Raw genomic sequence first — 26,668 nt, forward strand, 5'->3', positions numbered from 1 at the left:
GTCTTCTGACATTGAGCCCCCCCTCTCTTTCTCTCTCTCTTCCTCTCCCTCATCTCCCCCCCCTCTGACTCTCTGTCTCCCTCTCTCATACTCTCACACAAACATACACACAAGAACATATATAATCTCTTGTAGTTGTGTGTCAGAATTAACTCTGGAAATGTGAGAAAACACAGAAAGTCGGTTTCAGTAAGGGTACAGTATCTCATAAGCCCACCCGCCACATCTACGGGAGCTTTTATCAAGACATAATAGGATGCTAGAGAACTAATTATAGTATCATTTTTCAAACATGACACTCTGTGGAGTTCATATTAATTTATTCCTTCAATAAGTGTTTTATGAATGCAAACTTGACGAAAGTCACTGAACTATGTGTTAAAGATGAGAAAAGGAAAGTGTGAGATCAAAGCCCTGCCCACCAATGTCTTCTCGTCCAATTAGAGAAAACTCATAATGCAAAATTATATCTGAGGAACACAAGGGGTGTGACTGAGTGAATGCTGTGGGTCTTAGAATTCCAAGGCAGAAGAGCTAATGAACACATTAAAAAGAGGTGAGATTTCAGTCAGCTTCTAAGAAGTGAGGGGAATAGAGTCCAGAATAAGCTTGGCGTCAGAAACGGGCTTTGTTTCAAAGTGGGATTCCCAGCCCTGTAAAGAAGAATGTCTATCCTGGCAAGAAATGCATTAACAAGGCAGGAGGCAGTGTCACTGGTGGAGATGCTTGCAGGGGTAAGTCTCATAGGTTTGAGTTATACGATGACACTTAGGGCTTTGTACACTAGGAAAATATCCTAATCTTAAAGTCTCAGTATAGTATACTTTGGTTATGAGGGTAACAGGGCTACTTGGTAGAATATATGAGAAGACTTTTTTCCTTTTCTTTCCTTTTTCTTTTCCTTAACTTTTCATATTTGATTTTATGATTATTTTGTTTTATTATTTTATTTTTACACTCAGCAGAGTTCCTGGTAGAGTTATGTCACTCTATAAGCATCAGGAGCTATCAGCAGCAGAATCCAGGAAGAGGCATTTCAGGGATGAAACAGGAAGTCTGAACTTGACTGTCACCTGAATTGAGCATTATCAGGTTGTGTTTGTTAGTGGTTTCAAAATATGATTAAGACATTTCATGGTTAGTCTAATGGGTGGTAACATTCACTTGGAGAATGGGCTGGGGAAGAAGAGGGAGGACAGCCGGGAAGTGATTTCCATGTGAGTAAGGTGTGAGGAACTATTTTCATGGAGATATTTTCAAAAGGAAGATCTCCTTGGGAAGTTGTTATCAATTTGCTACAACACACCGAATCATAACCCTGATAGTCATAAGCATCTTTGTTTACCTGACAAAAATTATAGACCATCTCAAAGATGTAGATGTTCAGTTGTAAAACTGAATGCACTTTCAAGGGATCCTAGAAGCTTTGTCTTAGAAAAGCAGGGGGTAAACACAATAATGGAAACAGAATAATGCATAAATACTAAGTCGATCATTTTATATTTACAATATTGCAGTTTTATTTATAATTTATAAAATTTGCAAATTTAATTTGCCCCATAGAGATGTAATATTTTTGTATCTCAACTTGCAAGAATCATCTGTCTTTTGATCTATTTCTTTTATCCAGTGTTCCTGTGACCCCTCCTGCATGACTCCCAAGTGCAGGACTTCCTATTCGACTTAACACTGTTGGACCACAATCTTCTATCCTCTTTAGAAACTTGATGTGTAGGCCTTCTGTAGTAAATTCAAGTGCTTAAGAAGTTTTTTTTCTGCCTTCAAAATATAAATCAGTTTGGGAATTTTTCATTTTCTGTTTCTACACTTAAATCTAAAGGCCAGGAGAGGGGAGCATAGGGTTTTCATCATCAACCTCACCTTCATCCTCCACTGATAAATCCTTCTGCCCAGTTATTTCTATATCATCATATAATCAAGTTGCTAAACAGGAGCCCAGGTTTACCAGATGAAGTTTCCATCCTTTCCACAGGAAGCACTGAGAAAACAGAGGCAGAAATTTGTATTCTCCTGCTATCGGCCTCTGCATTCCATTCCCTGTAGGTACTCCAAGTATCCCCCCATGGTTCATTTATCATGCCCTATGTTTACACAAGCTGCTTTAAACTTAATGCTCTGATAGACACAAACCTTATGTTGGTGGTATCTTTGTTTAAAGCTGTGTATGTAAAACAGAGGGTATGAAGCTAAGTTTCTGTTAGTAATAAAACCATTTTCTCTGATTAGTCATGAAAGGAACTTCAAATAACATTTCATGACTACTTACCAAGTTTTCACTAGCAGTTCTAAAAAGCAACAGTGGAATAGTGTCATTCGGTTTTGAAATTTTTAATTACACAGATGTGCCTTTTAAGTTGTAGCAACTCTCTCTGTGAGTTTAATTCCTCTAAAGATAAATAGACATGAGCATTAGAAAATGGCACTGCAATATCTTGGAGCCCCCAGAAAATGTTATCCTCATCACAAGCATCATATGAATATTCTTAGACTTGATACAGGTTTTACCCTAACAATTTAAGATTTGGTTGGACAGTATGAGAAATTTCCTCAACTTCTATAGAGATTTAAATTGGAGTAGTTTTAGATGTTTTTCCTTGTGGATACAGCTTTGTTTCAATAATGATTGATTCATGATAGGCTTGTTTGAGTCCAAAGATAACACAGAACTTGATCAAGATACAATTTAACTGAACTAAATAGTTTAAGTTTAAAATTAACATTTGGATTTTGGATAGACCAAGGCTATTGAAAGCATCTTAGACGTTTTGTGTCTCACTGGCCTTGGAGTAAACTCCACGCATAGCCAGTAGGGACGAACAGATGTTGGCTGGCCTAGAAGTCTGAAGCTTGTGGTCCACTGATGTCATTTAATTCCATAAAATTAGAATTGAAGCATCTTCCTAATTTTCAGGGTAATCCTAAGGACCAAATGAACAAAGACTTACTATTCTGAACATCGAGGAGTTGGTGTCTTTTCATTGTTAGTGTTCTCATGTAGAATTTATTTTTTTATAATGGTTCAGCTCTTATACAGTCATTCACTATTCCCCTCCATGGCTCTTTTTCCTTAGATTTCCACTGATGTTCTCCATCATCTTTTCTGGATAAAGCTTTGGAACTGTTTTTTTTTGGGGGGGGGGGAACTGCTTAAAATTAGACAGAATTTTATATCAAATAGCAAGAAGCCTTAACGATTACATATAGAATTCTAAAGAAACCCCTTTAGGCATGCGGGCTCCACCCAGGGACTTGTGTTTTATGCATGGGGTTGATAGAAGTCTGTGAGTAGAAGTATGTGAATTAACATTTAACATTTACACAAACTAAGCAAATATGGTGACGTTATAGGGAGCCTATGCCTTCTTCCCCTTCCCCTTCACACGCATACAAAGGAGGCTTTGCTCTACTAAAATCTTAATGTCACAATAGCAGGCATGCAAACTCTACGCATCTTTTAACTCCCAGGCCTGGGCATGAACTTGGCATCATGAGGCTGAGGAGCAAGGGAGTTGTGAAGACAGTTAAGACCGGCTCTTCCCTGAGTTAGAGACAAGGTGCGTGGGGGCGTGCACGCGGTGGGGTAGGGGTGCAGCGGCACCTGTCTTCCTTTCCTGATAGTTTCTGGGTTGCCCAGCTTTGTTTTAGTCATCAGGTGAGCTAATTACAATGCTAATTAGTCCGTTTTACCCAGACTGCTGTGCTTCCCTGCACTAGAGTTCTTTGTTTGATGTTAATCTTGTTAAGATCTACATCTTAAGCTTGGTCACCTGCTCACCAGCACGGAGAGATAGCACACGGAATTGAAAGAGGAAGAACATACCTTCATCCCTATTAACGAAGATAACTGTTGCAAACCAACAGACCAATTAAGGACAACGATGAACAGTTTTGATCAGCAGCTTTTTTTTTTTTTTTAATATGGAAGTTGGTTATGAGCAAGAATGGCCTAGAGGAAACCAACTTCCAGGTTTCTCCAAAGGATTGCAAAGACATTTATTCAATTATTTCTCTCACAAAGTATTGTAACAAATAGTTAAGGTGATACCTTTATTTCAAAAGAAAAAAATAATTTTAGAGTTTGTTGGGATCATTTTCTGCAGAGAAACAGTTATCTTCGTTAATACGGAGTTATCTTCCTGAATAATAAGTTATCTTCCTGAATGAGTTTCATCTGTGTCTGAGGAGGACAAGGCTGCTTGGATCATTACCTGACATTGTTGAACAACAGAATAATTAATTGGGCAAATACATATAGAGTTAGTAAATCTGCATACACAGTAACTGGACAATAGAAATTCTTTTCCTGAGAACGACCTGCCACTAGTTTGATACACTGGTATGCTGTGTTAGCATTTTTCCCCTTGGCCTTACCCATTCCAGATAATTTTGTTAATTTTTATGAACTTATCTGTTGTCCACAAAAGATTTAGAAATGGTCAATTTTATTATTTGTATCTACTTTTAAGGTAGCAGATTTCTTTGTTAGCCCTGTGAATAAATAGTTTTTGAAATGATTTAATAATCTCACTAAAATGATTTAAATTAGCATAAGGAATGTGTCTTTTAAAAAAGGTAAGCTCTAAGGGGCTTATTTATTTATTAAAGAACTACCTATCCCTTCTAATCATTGTACAATATTTATATGATAATTTAAATTTGCATTTAATATAATAAATGGAAACAAAATAAGATAGCAATTGTTTTCAATAAAGTAATGAATGTTAGGTCACCATCCTCTTGTAACTGTTTATTGTAAAATATAGAAGATAAAAAGTTTATAACTTTATTTGAACATGAAAGAAGAAACATATTTAAACAGGGAAGTATTTGTTCTAATTACTGTTTTAAAAGTAATTATTCTAATGGCTAATAAGAACTTAGGTTTTAATTTAGACACAACTCAATTTCCCAGTATCTTCACTTCTTAGGAGGATAAAATAATGATGGTGGTGATGATGATGATGATGATGATGGTGGTGGTGGTGGTGGTGGTGGTCGTGGTGGTGATGATGATGATGATTTTGATTCTGATTATATTTTAATCCAGATAACAGTACTCAGTCTCTTAATTCAGACATTCTGGTAAGGCTCAACTTGTCACAATGTATAGCTTTCTCTCCTTTGATAAGGTCAGTTTGCCAAAAAGAACAAAGTACATATGAGTAATGCATTACTCAACCTCTTGTATACTTACATCTATTTTTCTTACAGGTCTCACTATTCAGAAAGGTACAGACATGGCACCGTGATAAAAAGGGTCATTTAAAAGGCTTCACAGAGGCTCTGTACTGTGAAGGATTGAATTCTCACTTGAATGCCTACATTTTCACATCGTTTTCTTTGCAGAAATATTCCTTTTGAATGGCAGACTGCAATTGGGTAGGTTTTTTTTAAGTCACTGACCAGGAATATATAATATTAGAAAGCACTTGTCCCGGAGGAAGAACACAGCTCACTGAGAGGTATGAGGTGTTATTAAAGAAGTTATACAACTTTTCTTTTCATATTGGAGGGTTGCTTTTGACAAGAACCTCAAGTTCAGTCAAGGTGGAACATGAAGGTTTAAGACTTGCACAGGGTAGACAATTTAAATAACTTATGATATTATTAGCCCCAAACCCATCCACTGGGCAATTTTTCATAATCACTTTGAATGTGTACTTTTATCGACACACCGTGCTGACTCTAGTTTGTTTCATCTATCTGATTCCCACGACACTTGATCACAATTATTTGAAAAATGTTTATAGCTAATTTTCAAAGCCTTTCAACTTTTCTTAGCACTTTTGTCTTCCCCAAATACACTTCAACGAAGAAGACAGAAGTCTTTTAAATAAATACAGTAAGACATTTAACCTTAGTTATTAAATTCTGTGTGGAGTTAATGTTAATTCAATTCAGTTGAATGCACCAACTATTTCTTGATCTCCTACTGTTGGTAAGGAATTACACCAGGATTATGAAAAGGTATAAAAATAAATAAAACATCTTTATCTTTAAGATTTCTACTGTCTTGGGAAAAGCATAAGAATTTCAGGAATAATAAAAGGTAGAAAACCGTGAGTCAGATCAGGAAGTTACAAACTTTTTGTCTAACTCAATGAGTGAGATTTGTTTGACCTGAGTTAAGGAAGACCATAAAGAAGAACATGATTAAATACAACTTGGAAATGATGTATTCTTTGGGGATAGCAGTTACAGATGGGCAGGAATAATATGATAGAAATTATTCATCCTAGACAGAAAGATGGTAAGAGAAAAAAATCAAGGCGGGAAGATAGAGGCTTTTATCTATGCTAGAAAGTTGCTGGGCTGGGTGTAACCTAGCATGCTTGAGAAGGATGTGGAAATCAAGTGTGCACCTAAGCCAACACTTGATTGGTTTGCTAGTACTTTGGTTGTGATTTTACAGGCCACGGGGAATTTTTGAGCCAGAGAGTATCTTTCAGGATTGTGGTATGTATCTTAGAAAATATTGTTCCTTCCCTCTCATGTATAATTTATCTAATTTTTTCCTATAGTACTAAAGGTTTTTCTTGAACTTTAATTCTATTTTTTTTCTCTCCTGTCAGAACTAAATCAGAAGAATACAGAAATCACCAAAAATACATTGTATTCATGTCCATTTGGGGACCAAACTAAATTGTTAAGAAACTCCATACTGATTCTGTGATGCTAAGTCTAGTGGAAATTGCATAATGTTATGCTATAAAAATACTTACAATTACTTCGGAGCTATATGAGAACCCAGAAGAAATTTACCTTCACTTGAAAGCAGAAGGATGCCTTGTTCATATACCACAGCAAAAATGATGGAAAGGTATTTCTTGGGCTTTAAAGCCTGCCTAAAATAAGAGTCATTTATTTATAAATCTTGGTATCTAGGAATGCTATAAGGTTGAAAATGCTTGGTTTAGTTCAAAAAGACTGAGTGGTTCTCAAATAAAGCATTCTGTAGGTTTCACTGACAAATTCAAATTTATTTCCTCTCCACCATTCTCACAGCTAATCAATAGGCACTTGCATTTTACAAAGTTAAGCTGTAATTAATGAAAACAAAGATAAACATAGTCCTTTATAAATCTTATGTTACTATTACTCTTAAAAAATAGAAAATAAGTTCTATTTTTTAATGACACCTTTGAAACAAAGGGTAAAAAACAATACAAATTGTGAATTTCATCTAAAAGTTTGTTTTAGATAAGACAGATTATTGTACATAATATTAAGACAATTGGAAAATGAGCCCAAGTTAATCTGATGGAGAAACAGGTCAGTTGTGTATAGTGTACACAGGCGATTACAAGATCTAATGTGTTCTATTCATTTAATAGCACATAAATATTATTCAATAAATTGCCAATTAGTTAGCCATTATGACAGTTATAGCATACAATCTGTCATGAAATAATTGAATCATTTCCATTCTCAAACTTAGAGTAGGCAGATACAATGGAAAAGAGGAAGGGCAACAAGATGATAAACTTATAGCTATATCTTCTGTTCATATATAAAAATAGATAAGCTTCCATATTTGAGCATATGTGGCACTAGTCTTTTTCATTGACAAGGAAACCATTTCAGTTTTCTTAAACATGAGAGTAATATCATTAGTTTAGAAGCTGTACCTTGGCTTGGAGATGTTGACATCATCCCACAAAATTTACGTCCAATTATGTTGAAATTGCTACAACAAAAAAAATACAATCTAGCAAGGAAAATATTTGATAAGCTTGTCAGTGTAGTATAGTGACAGATATTGCAGAAGCCAAAAAGTTAGATAATTCATTATGCCTCAAATCTCATGGTCTTCTTCATTCTCGTGTTCAGAAGAATCTAAGCTAAGCATTCTTAAATCTATATAAATTCTATATTAGCTCTGCTTTATAAGAAATATTCTTTTACTAATGTTTTATGTTTATTTAAATCTCCAAAACATGTGGTCAGGCTGGGAATACCTAGTACAATATAGTCATTTTTGTTAAATTTTTGTGACATTAAAGCTTTCTTGTTATCCATACATTTATAGAATTTAATCTACGTCCTTGTCTACTCTCTCCCCAGATGAGAGCTAATACAACTCATTATTGTCCTGGCACCCTCTGCAGGATGGTAGACCTTTATTTCCCAATGTTTTACTCCTGCCTCCTACTATTTCCTGGCTCCTTTTGTTTCATTTTTCTATCCTTTTCCATATTTTTTTGTCTCTTTGAGTAGTGCTGCCACAGAAATCCTTATTTTTTGGTACAGGGTGTGTGTGTGTGTGTGTGTGTGTGTGTGTGTGTGTGTGTGTGTGTGTGTGTGTTTGTGTGTGTGTGTGTCTGTCTGTCTGTCTGTCTGTCTGTTTGTCTGTGTGTCTATGAGTGTGTGTGTATGTCTGTCTGTGTGTGTATGTGTGTCTGTGAGTGAGTGTGTGTGTGTGTGTGTGTGTGTGAGGCGGGGGAGGGAGGGAGAGGGAGGGAGAGGGAGGGAAGGAGGGAGAGAGAGAGAGAGAGAGAGAGAGAGAGAGAGAGAGAGAGTGTTGTGTGATTGAATTCACTGGGCAGTATGGCAAAATTGGAGTTACAGTTAGTATTTTAGTTGATTCTTGACTTTCACTCTGTCTCCCTTCATGTTCCTTAGGTATTCACAGCTTCACTCTGGATCTATGAAAATAAATGATTGGGTATGGAATTCCCTGATAAAACTTTATATATAACCTTTGGATTTAGGAAACTCATTCCCAGTTCATCTAGACTAGCTCTAAAACATATGATCTGGAATATGCAAATGTAATAGCAAATAATAATTACTGATTAAATAGCTATTTTGAACAATGTTCCCTGTCTGAAATGTATGAAATACAAATCACAAGGCTACTGCCATTTATGTAGGTACTACGATTTTTATAAATAAAAAGAAGTGATATAAAGACATATGCATATTAAAGGTGTCACAATAAACCATTATTTTGTATGCTAACTTAAAATTATTTTTAAAATGAAGATACTGTTTGCAAGGCATTCATTATGAACAGTTAGATTTAAATGAATATTAAGGCATATTACAAGAGTCTGCATATGCAGTGGTATGAATTTGAAGGTCAGCTGAATATCTGAGTATCCACAAAAACCTGCCTTGGGAAAACCCGAGTCCATAAGAAACAAGGTCAATAAGGAAAATGTGCTTCCCATAGCTGGAAGTTGTCTGAGTTCTTGCTTAGAGAGCAAATAGAGAGAGTCTTGGAAAGAGTTTAGCTTGTAACTGCAGGGGAGCTACAAATTCCAGGCTCTGGAATTGGCAGGGGCAGCCTTCTTCCTTTGCATGTTGTAATCTGAGCAGAACACCAGACGAGTACAGTTTCCATCCCTAATTTGAAAACTAGATGAAGAAAGACAGATGCAAAAGCCCGAGTGAAAGGGGGTGTGCAACTTCCAGTGTTACCTGGGGAAGGGAGAGGGAGCAGCTAGGTAACTTGCCTGGGGCTCCCACTCTCTGAATTGGTTTCACAACTGGTATTCTGGATCATGGTCTTCAATTTAATCTCTTTGACCTATGAAAAAATCAGATACTAAACATAGGGCTTCCTCATTGGCTCATAACTTTCGTTGTAGGGTTTTTACTGTGCACTGAAAAATGAAACACATAGTAAAGGAAAGAACATTTTATCCATGTAACAACACTATATTCTAGCATCCTGACTGCATTCAATTGGATGAGATAATTAGTGGAATATTTTGTCTGAGCCTTGATTATATACAAATTTCCCATTCACACAGTCCGTGGAAACTGCAAACTCTCCTCCTTCCTTAGAAACTTGTCAAATTTCCAGTAATGCAGAAGAAAATCCTTATGTAGTACTTCAGCCAGAAAGCTTGCATCCTTCTAGAAGTGATAGGTTTTACTTGCTAATAAAGAGATCCTGCAAGAACTAGACGATTCTAAAACACGCCCTTCAGCAAAGTGACAGTAGTTTTGAGAGTTTGGGAGGAATGTTAGGAAATGAAAGAATTTGGTTTCATAGAGAGTGGTAGCATCACAGAGGTGGGTTATGTGAGGAGCAGCTGTGAGATTAGACGATTGGGTGGACAGACAAAGGAACCTTGCAATGAACACAGCACTCTACCAGCATAAAGACCAGGGAGACGTTCTTAGGTAGACAAAGTAGGGGGGATTTCCAAATTCCCAGGGTTGATTTTCCCTCCATCCAATTAAGAAATACCTGGAAGCAGTCTTTTCTTATTTTTTTTTTAAAAATGAAGTTGTAAGTTCCAACCTGGCAGTATAGCCCAGTGGGTAAGAACACTTACTACCAAGGCTAACAACCTGAGTTTCACCCTCCAAATCCAAAATGAAGAAAGAGGGCTTCCTCAAGCTTTCCCCTCCACATGCTCAATTGCATGTGTGTAAGAATATGTACAGGCATGTGTGTGCTAACACTAAGGGCATAATCAAATAGGTGTAAAATGAGATGAGTTTCCATACTTTAGGAGTTAGAGGATTAATGTCATAAGGGGCTTGAATAGTTGGGTACCTATAGAATATAGCGGCTATACACTAGACAAAGGCCTGTTTTTAAATACTTCAATAATATGAGTATTTCTATAAAGATGTTTCAGATTAGAAGAACAAAACAAAACAGATGTTATCTATCTGGCTTTCAGTATCTTGGTACATGAACAATAGAATCAAGATTCAATCTGAGTTTCAAGTTGAAATGCTCACTTAACAATCCAGGTTCTTATTAGCTGTACTCCTTCCCAAAGGATGGTTTTAGGAGAAAAAAAATCTAAACATAAGCCATCCATCCATCCATCCATCCATCCATCCATCCATCCATCCATCCATCCATTCACTCAACAGCTCTATTTTAAGAGCCCACTAAGATAAGAGGAATGTTTATCTGAAGACTGAAGGAACAGCAGACAGGAAAACTAGTCCTTACTGGTCTCTCATTTAAATGTAGTGGTAGAGTGATAAATTTTAAAATATTGTAGAGAAGTGTAGAAAGTCAAAGATAGGAGGATCAGAGAGTGGTGTAGACACTGGTGACCTGTAAATACACTCCTGACAAAGTGACATTTAAATAAAACTGCAGAATCACTCAGGGCAGGAAGACAGTACAATAGCAACTACACAGGCCCCAGGCAAGAACTAATGTGGCTGCTGAGGACAGGGCAGGATAGGGAAGGATGAAAGGCAGAGAAATGTACACACAGGGCTGCAGGAGGAGGCAGCGCAGTGGGGTAGTCTTGACCATAATACCTCCCGGACTGCAGGTAAGGCCTGAGAGAAAATCCAGACACCAAGACATCTGACTTTAATAGAAGGCCTCAGATATTTGCAAAAGTAGTTCCTAATATTTTTAGCCAGTTTTGGCTCCAGTTAACTGGGTACAAAGGCCTTGATGTGTTTTTATAATTACTTTGTAGGTATTGACAATGAGGCATATTCTCTGTTAAAGAGCCAAGAAGAATCACTGTACAATGATTTTTTTATGTCTCCATATAAAATAAAATTAATGGTCCCTCTAGCTTAGTGTTTGTTTGAGGGGGTCATTATCTTAGAGGGAAGAGAATTCTCATTTATGATGACTAAACAAACTGATTAAGGATAAATAAGAGGTAAGCTGAAATATGATTTTTAAATGAAATACAACAAAGCACACATGGCTTGGCCTCCTTTTTTAAACGTGAAAATCTGTAGACTTTGCAAAGAAAATCTTACTTTGTTCTTATTTGGTGCCAAGGTGTGACCCTCAAGTTCATTTCCACCTGGATCTACCATGCTTTCTGGGGCAGAGCAAATCTTCCAATGGGGTGAAAAAGATTTAAATAATATTCCATTCTGGTAGTATAATGTTAATTAGGAAAACGACAAATAGAAAAGTTAATTTCAATTTTACATGACCTGCTGTGTGTCTTAGCTTCTAGTTCATCCGGAGTGTGTCTTCTGCTTCTCTAGCAGAGCAGGTCCTCCACTCGGGGATGCCAACTGAAGAGAAATTAAATGAACTGCTCAACCACAAGTGCCTGAGGAATTGCAGAGGTAACTTTCATTAACCTTGATCTTATAGTAGAAAGCCCTTGAATGTCAATGGGGGACTAGACTCTGTCGAGCTTATATTCTTTAATATTCCATGATTAATCAAATATGGCAATAAAACATTTATCATCAGAGAGTTAAATGGGAGTATCTTGAAACTTTGAATGGGATAAACAAATTGAGTCATTAAAAAGGGTCAAAGGTCATTGTTACTAGCATCTTCAAAATTAGCTGGTTTTTAAAAAGGAAATTTCAACACAGCTATGTTTCTGGTATTTCTGATCAGAAATTATCGGCTTTAAGGTATTTTCCTTTCTAAGTTTTTGAGAATTTTGTACATCTATGCAATGAAATGTGACTATATCTCTCCCACAATTTTCCCTCAATTCCTCCATATCCCTATTTACCATGTTCCCTTCCAATTTCTTTTTTGTTTTTTAACAACCCACCAAACTCAGTTAGTGCTGTCCGTATATAGGTGGTATTATTTGCTACCTATCAGTTGTCATTGTCTGTGGTGTGGTAATTTAGAGTCACCTGCCTCTAACCTTAGTATAGCATCTAACTCATGTTTTTCTTTCACCATCATACATGTCTAAAGGTAACTGTGTAATTCTGTACTGCACTTTAAGTTCTTTGCTTGGTGCCCATTGTGACTCTATGAAGATGAGTATTAAATATGTTAAGAGGAATTTCAGAATGCCATCATCCCTCAACCACTCTCCCCTTGACTTATTCGCTCTTCAACAACAAGACCTCAGTGACCAGATTACCAGGGAAGGCCACCGTGAACTCCAGACTCTCGTGTAGTAGTCTCTGTCCTCTGTTGGCTACATAGCAACTTTACGCTAGATAAACATTAAGACAAGGTCTTATATCAAAATGTATTCAAGTGGTAGAGGGATAAGAAATGTGAGTGTGAAGCTCCCCCTCTAAGGGATGAGTACCTGAGAGAGAACTGGGCAAGATGTGCAAAGAAAGCCGCATCCCAGAATTGGCCAAGGATAGCCGCGCAACCATCTCCAAACCAGTCAGTTTTAGTATATAACAAGTGATTTGATTTTAAAATAATCGGCCAGTTATTTTTTTGTCAATGATTTTGACCATTTTGTGAGGGAAGAAGACAAATGAGAAGAATATTAGATCTTTAGATGTAAGAGCAGGCAAAATTATTCCGTTAACACTTATTGCTTCTTCAGTGTCAATGGAAAGCTCTGATTTATGAACATTGACTCTACAAGTGACTGCATACACACATGTATGCATGCAGATACTTGTGTGGGTAAGATAGAGGAGGAGGAAGGGAGGCAATGTTTCTTGTCCTGTGGTAAGCAGGTCTCAGGTGATGAAACCTGACCTTTAGTTTTACTAAAGTGCTATCACTAACCAGAGGCTAAAATCTTTTTTCAGAGAACAATGATTGGACACAATGGGAGTTAAATAGTTTTTTTTTTTTTGCATATTTTTTTTATTAACTTGAGTATTTCTTATATACATTTCGAGTGTTAGTCCCTTTCCCGGTTTCCGGGCAAACATCCCCCTCCCCCCTCCCCTTCCTTATGGGTGTTCCCCTCCCAACCCTCCCCCCATTGCCGCCCTCCCCCCATAGACTAGTTCACTGGGGGTTCAGTCTTAGCAGGACCCAGGGCTTCCCCTTCCACTGGTGCTCTTACTAGGATATTCATTGCTACCTATGGGGTCAGAGTCCAGGGTCAGTCCATGTATAGTCTTTAGGTAGTGGCTTAGTCCCTGGAAGCTCTGGTTGCTTGGCATTGTTGTACTTTTGGGGTCTCGAGCCCCTTCAAGCTCTTCCAGTTCTTTCTCTGATTCCTTCAATAGGGGACCTATTCTCAGTTCAGTGGTTTGCTGCTGGCATTCGCCTCTGTATTTGCTGTATTCTGGCTGTGTCTCTCAGGAGCGATCTACATCCGGCTCCTGTCGGTCTGCACTTCTTTGCTTCATCCATCTTGTCTAATTGGGTGGCTGTATATGTATGGGCCACATGTGGGGCAGGCTCTAAATGGGTGTTCCTTAAGTCTCTGTTTTAATCTTTGCCTCTCCCTTCCCTGCCAAGGGTATTCTTTTTCCTCATTTAAAGAAGGAGTGAAGCACTCACATTTTGATCATCCGTCTTGAGTTTCGTTTGTTCTAGGGATCTAGGGTAATTCAAGCATTTGGGCTAATAGCCACTTATCAATGAGTGCATACCATGTATGTCTTTCTGTGATTGGGTTAGCTCACTCAGGATGATATTTTCCAGTTCCAACCATTTGCCTACGAATTTCATAAACTCGTTGTTTTTGATAGCTGAGTAATATTCCATTGTGTAGATGTACCACATTTTCTGTATCCATTCCTCTGTTGAAGGGCATCTGGGTTCTTTCCATTTTCTGGCTATTATAAATAAGGCTGCGATGAACATAGTGGAGCACGTGTCTCTTTTATATGTTGAGGCATCTTTTGGGTATATGCCCAAGAGAGGTATAGCTGGATCCTCAGGCAGTTCAATGTCCAATTTTCTGAGGAACCTCCAGACTGATTTCCAGAATGGTTTTACCAGTCTGCAATCCCACCAACAATGGAGGAGTGTTCCTCTTTCTCCACATCCTCGCCAGCATCTGCTGTCACCTGAGTTTTTGATCTTAGCCAATAGCACTGGTGTGAGGTGAAATCTCAGGGTTGTTTTGATTTGCATTTCCCTTATGACTAAAGATGTTGAACATTTCTTTAGGTGTTTCTCAGCCATTCAGCATTCCTCAGCTGTGAATTCTTTGTTTAGCTCTGAACCCCATTTTTAATAGGGTTATTTGTCTCCCTGCGGTCTAACTTCTTGAGTTCTTTGTATATTTTGGATATAAGGCCTCTATCTGTTGTAGGATTGGTAAAGATCTTTTCCCAATCTGTTGGTTGCCGTTTTGTCCTAACCACAGTGTCCTTTGCCTTACAGAAGCTTTGCAGTTTTATGAGATCCCATTTGTCGATTCTTGATCTTAGAGCATAAGCCATTGGTGTTTTGTTCAGGAAATTTTTTCCAGTGCCCATGTGTTCCAGATGTTTCCCTAGTTTTTCTTCTATTAGTTTGAGTGTGTCTGCTTTGATGTGGAGGTCCTTGATCCACTTGGACTTAAGCTTTGTACAGGGTGATAAGCATGGATCGATCTGCATTCTTCTACATGTTGACCTCCAGTTGAACCAGCACCATTTGCTGAAAATGCTATCTTTTTTCCATTGGATGGTTTTGGCTCCTTTGTCAAAAATCAAGTGACCATAGGTGTGTGGGTTCATTTCTGGGTCTTCAATTCTATTCCATTGGTCTATCTGTCTGTCCCTGTACCAATACCATGCAGTTTTTATCACTATTGCTCTGTAATACTGCTTGAGTTCAGGGATAGTGATTCCCCCTGAAGTCCTTTTATTGTTGAGGATAGCTTTAGCTATCCTGGGTTTTTTGTTATTCCAGATGAATTTGCAAATTGTTCTGTCTAACTCTTTGAAGAATTGGATTGGTATTTTCATGGGGATTGCATTGAATCTGTAGATTGCTTTTGGTAAAATGGCCATTTTTACTATATTAATCCTGCCAATCCATGAGCATGGGAGATCTTTCCATCTTCTGAGGTCTTCTTCAATTTCTTTCCTCAGTGTCTTGAAGTTCTTATTGTACAGATCTTTTACTTGCTTGGTTAAAGTCACACCGAGGTACTTTATATTATTTGGGTCTATTATGAAGGGTGTCGTTTCCCTAATTTCTTTCTCGGCTTGTTTCTCTTTTGTATAGAGGAAGGCAACTGATTTATTTGAGTTAATTTTATACCCAGCCACTTTGCTGAAGTTGTTTATCAGCTTTAGTAGTTCTCTGGTGGAACTTTTGGGATCACTTAAATATACTATCATGTCATCTGCAAATAGTGATATTTTGACCTCTTCTTTTCTGATCTGTATCCCTTTGATCTCCTTTTGTTGTCTGATTGCTCTGGCTAGAACTTCAAGAACTATATTGAATAAGTAGGGAGAGAGTGGGCAGCCTTGTCTAGTCCCTGATTTTAGTGGGATTGCTTCAAGTTTCTCTCCATTTAGTTTAATGTTAGCAACTGGTTTGCTGTATATGGCTTTTACTATGTTTAGGTATGGGCCTTGAATTCCTATTCTTTCCAGGACTTTTATCATGAAGGGGTGTTGAATTTTGTCAAATGCTTTCTCAGCATCTAATGAAATGATCATGTGGTTCTGTTCTTTCAGTTTGTTTATATAATGGATCACGTTGATGGTTTTCCGTATATTAAACCATCCCTGCATGCCTGGGATGAAGCCTACTTGATCATGGTGGATGATTGTTTTGATGTGCTCTTGTATTCGGTTTGCCAGAATTTTATTGAGTATTTTTGCGTCGATATTCATAAGGGAAATTGGTCTGAAGTTCTCTTTCTTTGTTGTGTCTTTGTGTGGTTTAGGTATAAGAGTAATTGTGGCTTCGTAAAAGGAATTCGGTAGGGCTCCATCTGTTTCAATTTTGTGGAATAGTTTGGATAATATTGGTATGAGGTCATCTATGAAGGTTTGATAGAATTCTGCACTAAACCCGTCTGGACCTGGGCTCTTTTTGGTTGGGAGACCTTTAATGACTGCTTCTATTTCCTTAGGAGTTATGGGGTTGTTTAACTGGTTTATCTGTTCCTGATTTAACTTCGATACCTGGTATCTGTCTAGGAAATTGTCCATTTCCTGAAGAGTTTCAAATTTTGTTGAATATAGGTTTTTATAGTAAGATCTGATGATTTTTTGAATTTCTCTGAATCTGTAGTTATGTCTCCCTTTTCATTTCTGATTTTGTTAATTTGGACGCACTCTCTGTGTCCTCTCGTTAGTCTGGCTAAGGGTTTATCTATCTTGTTGATTTTCTCAAAGAACCAACTTTTGGTTCTGTTGATTCTTTCTATGGTCCTTTTTGTTTCTACTTGGTTGATTTCAGCTCTGAGTTTGATTATTTCCTGCCTTCTACTCCTCCTGGGTGTATTTGCTTCTTTTTGTTCTAGAGCTTTTAGGTGTGCTGTCAAGCTGCTGACATATGCTCTTTCCTGTTTCTTTCTGCAGGCACTCAGTGCTATGAGTTTTCCTCTTAGCACAGCTTTCATTGTGTCCCATAAGTTTGGGTATGTTGTATCTTCATTTTCATTAAATTCTAAAAAGTTTTTAATTTCTTTCTTTATTTCTTCCTTGACCAGGTTATCATTGAGTAGAGCATTGTTCAATTTCCACGTATATGTGGGCATTCTTCCCTTATTGTTATTGAAGACCACTTTTAGGCCATGGTGGTCCGATAGCACGCATGGGATTATTTCTATCTTTCTGTACCTGTTGAGGCCCGTTTTTCGACCAATTATATGGTCAATTTTGGAGAAAGTGCCATGAGGAGCTGAGAAGAAGGTATATCCTTTTGCTTTAGGATAGAATGTTCTATAAATATCTGTTAAGTCCATTTGGCTCATGACTTCTCTTAGTCTGTCGACATCACTGTTTAATTTCTGTTTCCATGATCTGTCCATTGATGAGAGTGGGGTGTTGAAATCTCCCACTATTATTGTGTGAGGTGCAATGTGTGTTTTGAGCTTTAGTAACGTTTCTTTTACGTATGTAGGTGCCCTTGTATTTGGGGCATAGATATTTAGGATTGAGAGTTCATCTTGGTGGATTTTTCCTTTGATGAATATGAAGTGTCCTTCCTTATCTTTTTTGATGACTTTTAGTTAGAAATTGATTTTATTTGATATTAGAATGGCTACTCCAGCTTGCTTCTTCTGACCATTTGCTTGGAAAGTTGTTTTCCAGCCTTTCACTCTGAGGTAGTGTCTGTCTTTGTCTCTGAGGTGTGTTTCCTGTAGGCAGCAGAATGCAGGGTCCTCGTTGCGTATCCAGTTTGTTAATCTATGTCTTTTTATTGGGGAGTTGAGGCCATTGATATTGAGAGATACTAAGGAATAGTGATTATTGTTTCCCTTTATATTCATATTTGGATGTGAGGTTATGTTTGTGTGCTTTCATTCTCTTTGTTTTGTTGCCAAGACGATTAGTTTCTTGCTTCTTCTAGGGTATAGCTTGCCTCCTTATGTTGGGCTTTACCATTTATTATCCTTTGTAGTGCTGGATTTGTAGAAAGATATTGTGTAAATTTGGTTTTGTCATGGAATATCTTGGTTTCTCCATCAATGTTAATTGAGAGTTTTGCTGGATACAGTAACCTGGGCTGGCATTTGTGTTCTCTTAGGATCTGTATGACATCAGTCCAGGATCTTCTGGCCTTCATAGTTTCTGGCGAGAAGTCTGGTGTGATTCTGATAGGTCTCCCTTTATATGTTACTTGACCTTTTTCCCTTACTGCTTTTAATATTCTTTCTTTATTTTGTGCGTTTGGTGTTTTGACAATTATGTGACGGGAGGTGTTTCTTTTCTGGTCCAATCTATTTGGAGTTCTGTGGGCTTCTTGTATGTCTATGGGTATCTCTTTTTTTAGGTTAGGGAAGTTTTCTTCTATGATTTTGTTGAAGATATTTACTGGTCCTTTGAGCTGGGAGTCTTCACTCTCTTCTATACCTATTATCCTTAGGTTTGATCTTCTCATTGAGTCCTGGATTTCCTGTATGTTTTGGACCAGTAGCTTTTTCCGCTTTACATTATCTTTGACAGTTGAGTCAATGATTTCTATGGAATCTTCTGCTCCTGAGATTCTCTCTTCCATCTCTTGTATTCTGTTGGTGAAGCTTGTATCTACAGCTCCTTGTCTCTTCTTTTGGTTTTCTATATCCAGGGTTGTTTCCATGTGTTCTTTCTTGATTGCTTCTATTTCCATTTTTAATTCCCTCAACTGTTTGATTGTGTTTTCCTGGAATTCTTTCAGGGATTTTTGCGATTCCTCTCTGTAGGCTTCTACTTGTTTATTAATGTTTTCCTGTGTTTCCCTAAGTGTGTTCATGTCTTTCTTGAAGTCCTCCAGCATCATGATCAAATATGATTTTGAAACTAGATCTTGCTTTTCTGGTGTGTTTGAATATTCCATGTTTGTTTTGGTGGGAGAATTGGGCTCCGATGATGGCATGTAGTCTTGGTTTCTGTTGCTTGGGTTCCTGCGCTTGCCTCTCGCCATCAGATTATCTCTAGTGTTACTTTGTTCTGCTATTTCTGACAGTGGCTAGACTGTCCTATAAGCCTGTGTGTCAGGAGTGCTGTAGACCTGTTTTCCTCTCTTTCAGTCAGTTATGGGGACAGAGTGTTCTGCTTTCGGGCGTGTAGTTTTTCCTCTCTACAGGTCTTCAGCTGTTCCTGTGGGCCTGTGTCTTGAGTTCACCAGGCAACTTTCTTGCAGCAGAAAATTTGGTCTTACCTGTGGTCCCGAGGCTCAGGTTCGCTCGTGGGGTGCTGCCCAGGGGCTCTCTGCAGGGGCAGCAACCAGGAAGACCTGTGCCGCCCCTTCCGGGAGCTTCAATGCACCAGGGTTCCAGATGGTCTTTGGCTTTTTCCTCTGGCGTCCGAGATGTGTGTGCAGGGAGCAGTCTCTTCTGGTTTCCCAGGCTTGTCTGCCTCTCTGAAGGTTTAGCTCTCCCTCCCACGGGATTTGGGTGCAGAGAACTGTTTATCCGGTCTGTTTATTTCCGGTTCCGGTGGTGTCTCAGGCAGGTGTCCTGCTGCTCCTGGGCCCTCCTCCACGGGAGTCCAGAGGCCTTATACAGTTTCCTCTTGGGCCAGGGATGTGGGCAGGGGTGAGCAGTGTTGGTGGTCTCTTCCGCTCTGCAGCCTCAGGAGTGCCCACCTGACCAGGCGTTTGGGTCTCTCTCTCACCGGGTCTGGGAGCAGAGAGCTGCTGCGGGCCGGGATCCGCGGGTGTGGGACTTCCGGTAAACACAGAACGTGCCTGGTCCTAGAGAAATTCTGCTTCCGTGTGTTCCAAGCTCACCAGGCAGCTTTCTTGCAGCAGAAAATTTGGTCTTACCTGTGGTCCCGAGGCTCAGGTTCGCTCGTGGGGTGCTGCCCAGGGGCTCTCTGCAGCGGCAGCCGGGAGTTAAATAGTTTTAGATTGTGATGTTTTGTTTCAAAAATAATGGCTTTTTGGTGTATGTTATGTACTGGTACTGAAAAGTTTCTTTTACACAGACAGATCCTCAAACACCATGTTTACCTTGTGCACAACATACATAACTCAACATATGGAGATTAAGGACTCTTTGGTATTAATATTTAATAGGAAAACTTTCCTAGTGTTAGTTCTTCCCCTTCCAATCTTGTATAATCCATGGGAAGAGGGAACTGAAACCAACTTCTTAACCCAGTAAGAAGCAAAGACAGCCATGCAGCAGTTTATTTTCTCAAGACTGACAACTGGGGCATCTTGATAATTATTTCAAGTCACAATCACCACAGCATCAATAGTAATTTCTTTGAAAATCCCCAAACATAGCAATCACTTTAGTTTTTGCTCTATCAGTGCTGGCTTACTCAAAATAATATATAATTCAATGTCACTAGTAGTCTTAACTGACTAGATGTTATGCATTCTTTCACAAAACATAGACTAACTGGAAAAATTTAACCTCACTAGTTAATTATCGTTGATGTGGTTTGATGTTTGTTTACTTAAGGGTTCTCTGTAATCAATCCTAGCTTCACTTAGGGCCAGAAATATACTCTAATGGCATTGAGATGGTGACAAGATTCTGTAAAACATCCTATCTGTCAAATTTAGCTTCTTCCTTGGACAAGCTATTTCTCGGGTACAAAGGGAGCATCCATAGTGGAACCAAACTGTTCAGAATTGCAGCATCCCTCAGCTGCTATCCATCCGGGGAAGCTCTAGGCAAGAAGTCTATATACACAGTGCTTCTGTTCAGGTATCTGTCCAATGCAGATGAAAATAACAGTACATGATTCATAGTTTTGTTTTGAAAATTAAGTGATTAGCTATATGACGATTAGGAAGACAATAGCATATATAGTTCTCCAGGCTAGTATTTCTAACCTATACATGTTCTCAAAAGACACTGATGTTAGAGGAAACTGTAATTCCTATAGGTTACTGCATTCATCTTCTCTTATGGAAACAGCAGGGACAAAGTTCAAATTCCTCTGCTCTGGCTTTCTTCTGCTGTTTCTTTCTAAACCCACCCACACAGGTAGGTGGTTTCCTTGGCATTTATCTAAAGTTGAATCGAACAGCTCTGTTGTCACCACAAATAATCTCTTCAGTTAACACTATAATCTCCATTTCTGCAGTTCTGCATGGCTCGACTTCCTACCTATTCTATAGTAAAAAGAAAATTAAAGGTGAACTCTTCATGCCCAAACGTCTGCATCCCCTCATCCTGGTACCGTCTTTTGATATCTGGTCTGTGTCCATAGAGAGCAGCCGTCCTTCAGACTGAAGGATGTTCCTTAAAGTGCAGCAACAAATGTAAAAGATAGACACACGCTATTCTGTCTTAAAAGAAGGACAGTCTTCCTCTGCAAGTGCTTTCTTATGGAGCTGACCTTACCTTCTGCAGCCCAGGCGGTAGCTCAGGCTGCAGAGGCCAGAAGTTACCTCCTTCCCACATGGACCTCAAGTTCAACCATAACTTAGCATATTTAATTTAATCATAAAACCGTCTTATAATTTCTTGTGTTGAGTAAAAGCAAATCTTAAACAAAACTTACTTAAAACCTCAAAATCCAAGCACGATATAAATAGAGCTGGAAGGGAATTAATTCATGGAAACATCAGCACGTCTCATAACTGACAAAAATATTCTTAGTGGAAAACAAGCTGTACAGTATTATAGCTAAATTTTCATGTTTCAAGGAACTATTATATGAACTCTCTCAAATTTTTATTTCAAAGGTTATTTTAAAAATAATTATAAGGGATTGTTGATAAGAGGAATACTTATATATTGGAAACATTTTCCAAGAAGTCTCCAGTAAGGAAAAAAATGTATATTTAATGAGGACACATTTTTCAGTTAACATTTAAATTTTAAATTTTGAAATCTGTATTTATTAAAAGTTATCATGTGGGCCCTTCCTAATGAAGTCAGGTGAAGGTATCTGGCTCTCACTGCTCATGAGAGAGCATAACCCAGGTACAGTGGAAGACAGCAACTGCACTGAGGGCTCAACAGAGTTTGCAGCCCAGCTTCTTAGAGCATCAGTGAGTTAGACAAAGGGGAAAGGAGGTCGTCTTCCCCTGACCTGAACCAAAGAACACCTTCTCTGCCTCCGCAAAGGAGAAAGGGGTCTGGAGCGCCTCGTTTGTGTGTCTACCATTCCATCGTTTCTGCAGGCAGCGGTCAACGTTTTACACACATCAGTCACCTCGTCGTCTTTTTACAGTCATCTTCCGTTTTACAAAAAAGAAGCTGGGTCTCAAGGTCAAATAATGGTAGAACAGGATGGGAGGGAAGAAATGATCTCTGAGCTGCTCTTGAAAATCGCATGCTTATGAAACAGCTGGGAGGACCGGACTGAGCTCTCACGTTCCACATCCTCTGCTTCCCCAAGCTAAGCGTTTCATTGATATATCTCAGAAATGATTAAAACGTAAAAATCACATTGTACTTTTTATAACGCTGGTGATTTCTGGGTCGTAAAAGACGATAGACGATAACAACGACCCCTCTAACTCCACTCGTTAGAATGATTTCACCTGTCCTCTCTTAGGCATTTACTTCAGTACTTTGCTAAGCACTTTCCACATATTGTTTTACTTTGAAAAGTAGCCATCATTTTGCTATCTAGAACTCAGATAAAACTGAAACATATGTTCTACTTTTAAAGTAAAGATATGGACACCGTTTTCTGTTTCTTTCATTCTACCCTTTACTTCAAGGGGACGGATTTGCTATTGTCCAAATGTGCTCCACCCAGGTCTAAAGTGAACCTACAACAAAGAACCCGCAGAAGGTGCTGAAATTGGTGCAGTCAGCAGGTCTCAGCAAAGCCAGAGGCACAAAGAACATCTGAGAACTAACTGAAATCCAATTCACTCCTCTTATTTTGTTTTTCACCTGCTTGTACCAGGTGGCAAAAGCTGGCTGCACAGTATTCCTCTCAGCACTCAAACAAGCTAGCAGGCCAGCACACAGTCACCCTGGGCTAACAGGGAAAGTAATTCTGCCCTTCCCATTGGTGCAACATTAAGGGAAATGAATCTCATTCCGCTCATATTGGGGAAGTAATTTATCAGATGATTTATTTACAGTGCAGTCTACATGACAAGTAAACAAATATGTTATTTTTGCCCACTGTAGTCGGATTTTTAAACAAGAGAAAGAGACAGAGTGAGTGTCTTTCTAAGATATGGGAGTAGCTCTGACAACAGCTTTGAAAAATAAAGGGACTCCATTACAAGGAGTTTAGCAAGAACTGATTTACATACTAGAGTAGATCTTTCATGAATGCTGTCAGCGCAGAGTGGAAAAGGGGAGGGAAAAAGGCTCCAATTGCTTGCTACCACTGTGCATGTTGATGAATCCCCAAGCACATGTTAATTAATGCCCTATTGTGTTTGGCAGACTACCAGGGACTGTGATTGTACACGGACTGATCCTTTAAATGGAGAGTGGCTTACTCTATATTGAAAAGAAAGAAAAAAAGAATTGTATTTGTATAAGCCACAACTATTCCTTAGGAATAAGTGTTTTGCTTTTAGTACAGTTAGGAGAAGAGAACTGCCATCTATCACAATATTTTATCATTACACCCTAAAAAATACTCAACTCCAGGAAAGTAAGAAAGCACAGAAATGCCATTGTTTGTAAGGAAAAAAATGTAATTGCTTCCATTGTCTTAGATGAACCGTGGTCTAGATTTCACTGGAAAATACTGACAATACTGGCGTCTGCCATGTTCAGTGGCTGAAGAAACGGGGCTGTGCTCCATCAATTCAAAGGACATCCTCATAATAAACATACGGAATGAGTGGGAGAAAATGTCACCTGGCTACTAAGGTAAATGTTTGGGGGTGGGTAGAGCTTCAAATATCCTGAAATTAAAATAAAGCCTATAAAAACCTAATGTCATACTGGAGTTTTAATTTTGATCAGAGGGAAAAAGACTTATTATTTTCTCAGCTCTCATTTCTTATTTGTTTTAATGTGCTTTTTACTATTTGTACTGTGAAGAGCTGATAAATATTGGATGTCTGAAAGCATAAGAGGTCTGAAAAAAATAAATTGCCTCCTATTATTGCTTCTTATGAATAAAATTGATATATCTGAGAAGCTGCTTCTGTATTCTCATCCAAAAGGATATTGCAGCCAAACAATTAATTCTCTGAATCATTTTAAATAATAATAAAATTTGCCTCCAGCTGATTAAGGGCCCACCTTTCCCCTAATCTACACTGCTTTTGCCAAAAAGGCTGATGTCCTTCTCCGCTGATGTTCATGCCTTAATAATTTCAGTCTTTTGGGCTTCCTCCTAAGTGGAACTCCCTCCAGATTTCCTTAGTATATGTAAGCTTCATTTAAACTAGTGAGCCTTGGGCTACAAGGACAGCAGACACTGGAGACATGGGGGCAACTCTCCCTTCCAAGTGAAAAGCTTAAGTTTAATGTCTAGATGGCTTACTTGACTTGGAATTCATCCAGTCTAGGCTGGTCTCACTCCTTTGCTTTAACCAGAAGCCAAGCCTGCTTCTAATCTTAAATGGGCTTCCCTTTCTTTTCTAATCAGCCAGTCTTTCTGCCTTTAGTCTTTGAAATAAAGCTTTAAGTCCAGGAGCATTTACTGTCTTTGCGAGAGCTTCCAGCTACTATTACTCTGTTCTACATTCTTCAAGGAGAGAACAAATAGATGAAGTCCCACCTGTGGGTTTCCCTGTCATTGCTTGTCAGAACCACTGCACAATGGTGACATTCTCGGGGCTAAAGTAAGGGAGGTCCTGCCGGTCTATTTCAGAGCTCAGAGCTCTGACAGAAGCTTACTGTTATAACATTGCACAACACGGTTACAATAGATGAAATCACTTTCAACAGAAGCCAGAGCCTGAACCCTGCCAGTACTTTGTTTAATGAGCCCAAGACAAAAATAACCACATCTAATGGGCAGGGAGGCTTAGAGGACACAAACCAGTCTTTACAGAGTGCAACTCTGAAATACAACATAAGACACACTAGAAAGTGATCCTCAGAATCTCATTTTGATTCAAATCACCTTGCTGTGCACAAAGGATTTACTTTCTTGACTGTATCTCAAAAAAATCTTCAAAAGAGAAAGAGCATTCCTGTCAAGCGTTTCCACTCTGCATCCTCCCTCCCACAGTCTCCTGTGGAATTCTCTCCCGATGCCACAGGGGTGGAGTAGCCAGTTGGGATGAGAAGTGCTGTGATGGTGAGATTTGCCTCTGTTCCTTTAGAGGTACAGCGAGGCAAGGATACATGGGGCTAGACGCGGGTGCTTTTCCTTATATCCATAACTCTTGGCGCCTTAAAATGCTTCTCCAGCTCCTATGTGACTCCGTTCGATATCTTTGACTTGTTCCATCCACTTAAATTTGTTTTCTGAAGTCACAGTTCTTCCACGAGTGCCACAGCTCTATTCCTGGACTGGGTAGCTATAGTTACTGTCGCATCAACCTATAACCGCTAGATTTACTTTTATGGACACTCAGCTAGTGGCAATTATTTAACTAGAGAATTACATAAACCTCACCCGAAATTTTACCTCGTTGTTTTATGACTTCCTCCTCTGTGGTTTTTGACCTCCATGATTGCTTTTCATACTTCTATTGCCCACTGCAGCTACGAGTGTGCATTTCCCCGAGGAAGCATGTGCTTCTTGGTATTAGAAAACATGTCTCACTTATTTTCCCGTTGTCCACTATATCTTGAATTTAATAGTAGTAGTAGTAGTAGTAGTAGTAGTAGTAGTAGTAGTAGTAGTAGTAGTAGTAATTAGTGAAACGCATGTTTTAGACTCTATGTTGAAGGAATTCACAGTGTTTATCTTAATTTTTTTTCAGAATCCTGTGAAGTGGATTATTCATGTGTAATCCATGAAGATGCAGAATCTTAGAAGAATCAGAAATTTGTCTAAATGTGTTCACATTTGTGGAAACAACCTTCTAAATCAGGGCTGTCAAACTTCTGAATTCGTTAATCGCGGCACGGAGCTTTTAGTGATTGGGTTGAATGAGTAAATTGGAATAAATTGCTAACAATAGTAAGCCATATTCAATAACTCTAATAAAAGTATTACATCTCCAATGTTTGTGTATCAGACATATCATGGAAAAGATCTTTTCCTCAGCTTGTTTTATATTTAGGGATTTTCTCACACTTAGTCTTGGCATATAAACAACTCAAATTAAAGATTTAAAAAAAAATTAGATTTCATCACCAATGTTGGACAGAGAATAGAAAACATAATAAAAGAAATATTGGTGCCTTATACAGAATAAATACCCATAATCATTGTATGGAGGATATTGAATTGATAAACTATCTAATCAATGAAAATTGAAAAGCAGCCTTCATAGTAGCTGCTTTAGATGAATATACAAGTAACTCTTACCAAATATTTGTTTTCTAACAGACCAAAAAACATTGTAAGCATGCAAATGTACACAAAAAACAACCATGAAAAGTCCCAGAACATATGC

General features: G+C 38.5%; 1 long non-coding RNA gene across 3 annotated transcripts; it reads left to right on the forward strand.

The window, feature by feature from the left end:
• The first annotated feature begins 527 nt into the window (after nt 1-527).
• On the forward strand, nt 528-26,273 carry LOC120100662 (uncharacterized). 3 transcript variants are annotated; one of them, XR_015670240.1, is made up of 10 exons: nt 544-734; nt 3,487-3,575; nt 5,233-5,250; nt 5,368-5,483; nt 6,434-6,477; nt 6,594-6,841; nt 8,644-8,686; nt 11,965-12,048; nt 23,874-24,014; nt 26,030-26,273. It is a non-coding gene; the product is annotated as an uncharacterized LOC120100662 (long non-coding RNA). The 3 variants fall into 3 exon arrangements; XR_015670241.1 differs by lacking the exon at nt 8,644-8,686 and having other exon boundaries at nt 528-734; XR_015670239.1 differs by lacking the exons at nt 544-734; nt 3,487-3,575; nt 5,233-5,250; ... (1 more) ...; nt 6,434-6,477; nt 6,594-6,841 and having other exon boundaries at nt 8,494-8,686.
• Nucleotides 26,274-26,668: the final 395 nt, after the last annotated feature.

Source organism: Rattus norvegicus, chromosome 2 (assembly GCF_021556685.1).
Source record: "Rattus norvegicus strain SHRSP/BbbUtx chromosome 2, alternate assembly SHRSP_T2T, whole genome shotgun sequence".
Taxonomy (NCBI): domain Eukaryota; kingdom Metazoa; phylum Chordata; class Mammalia; order Rodentia; family Muridae; genus Rattus; species Rattus norvegicus.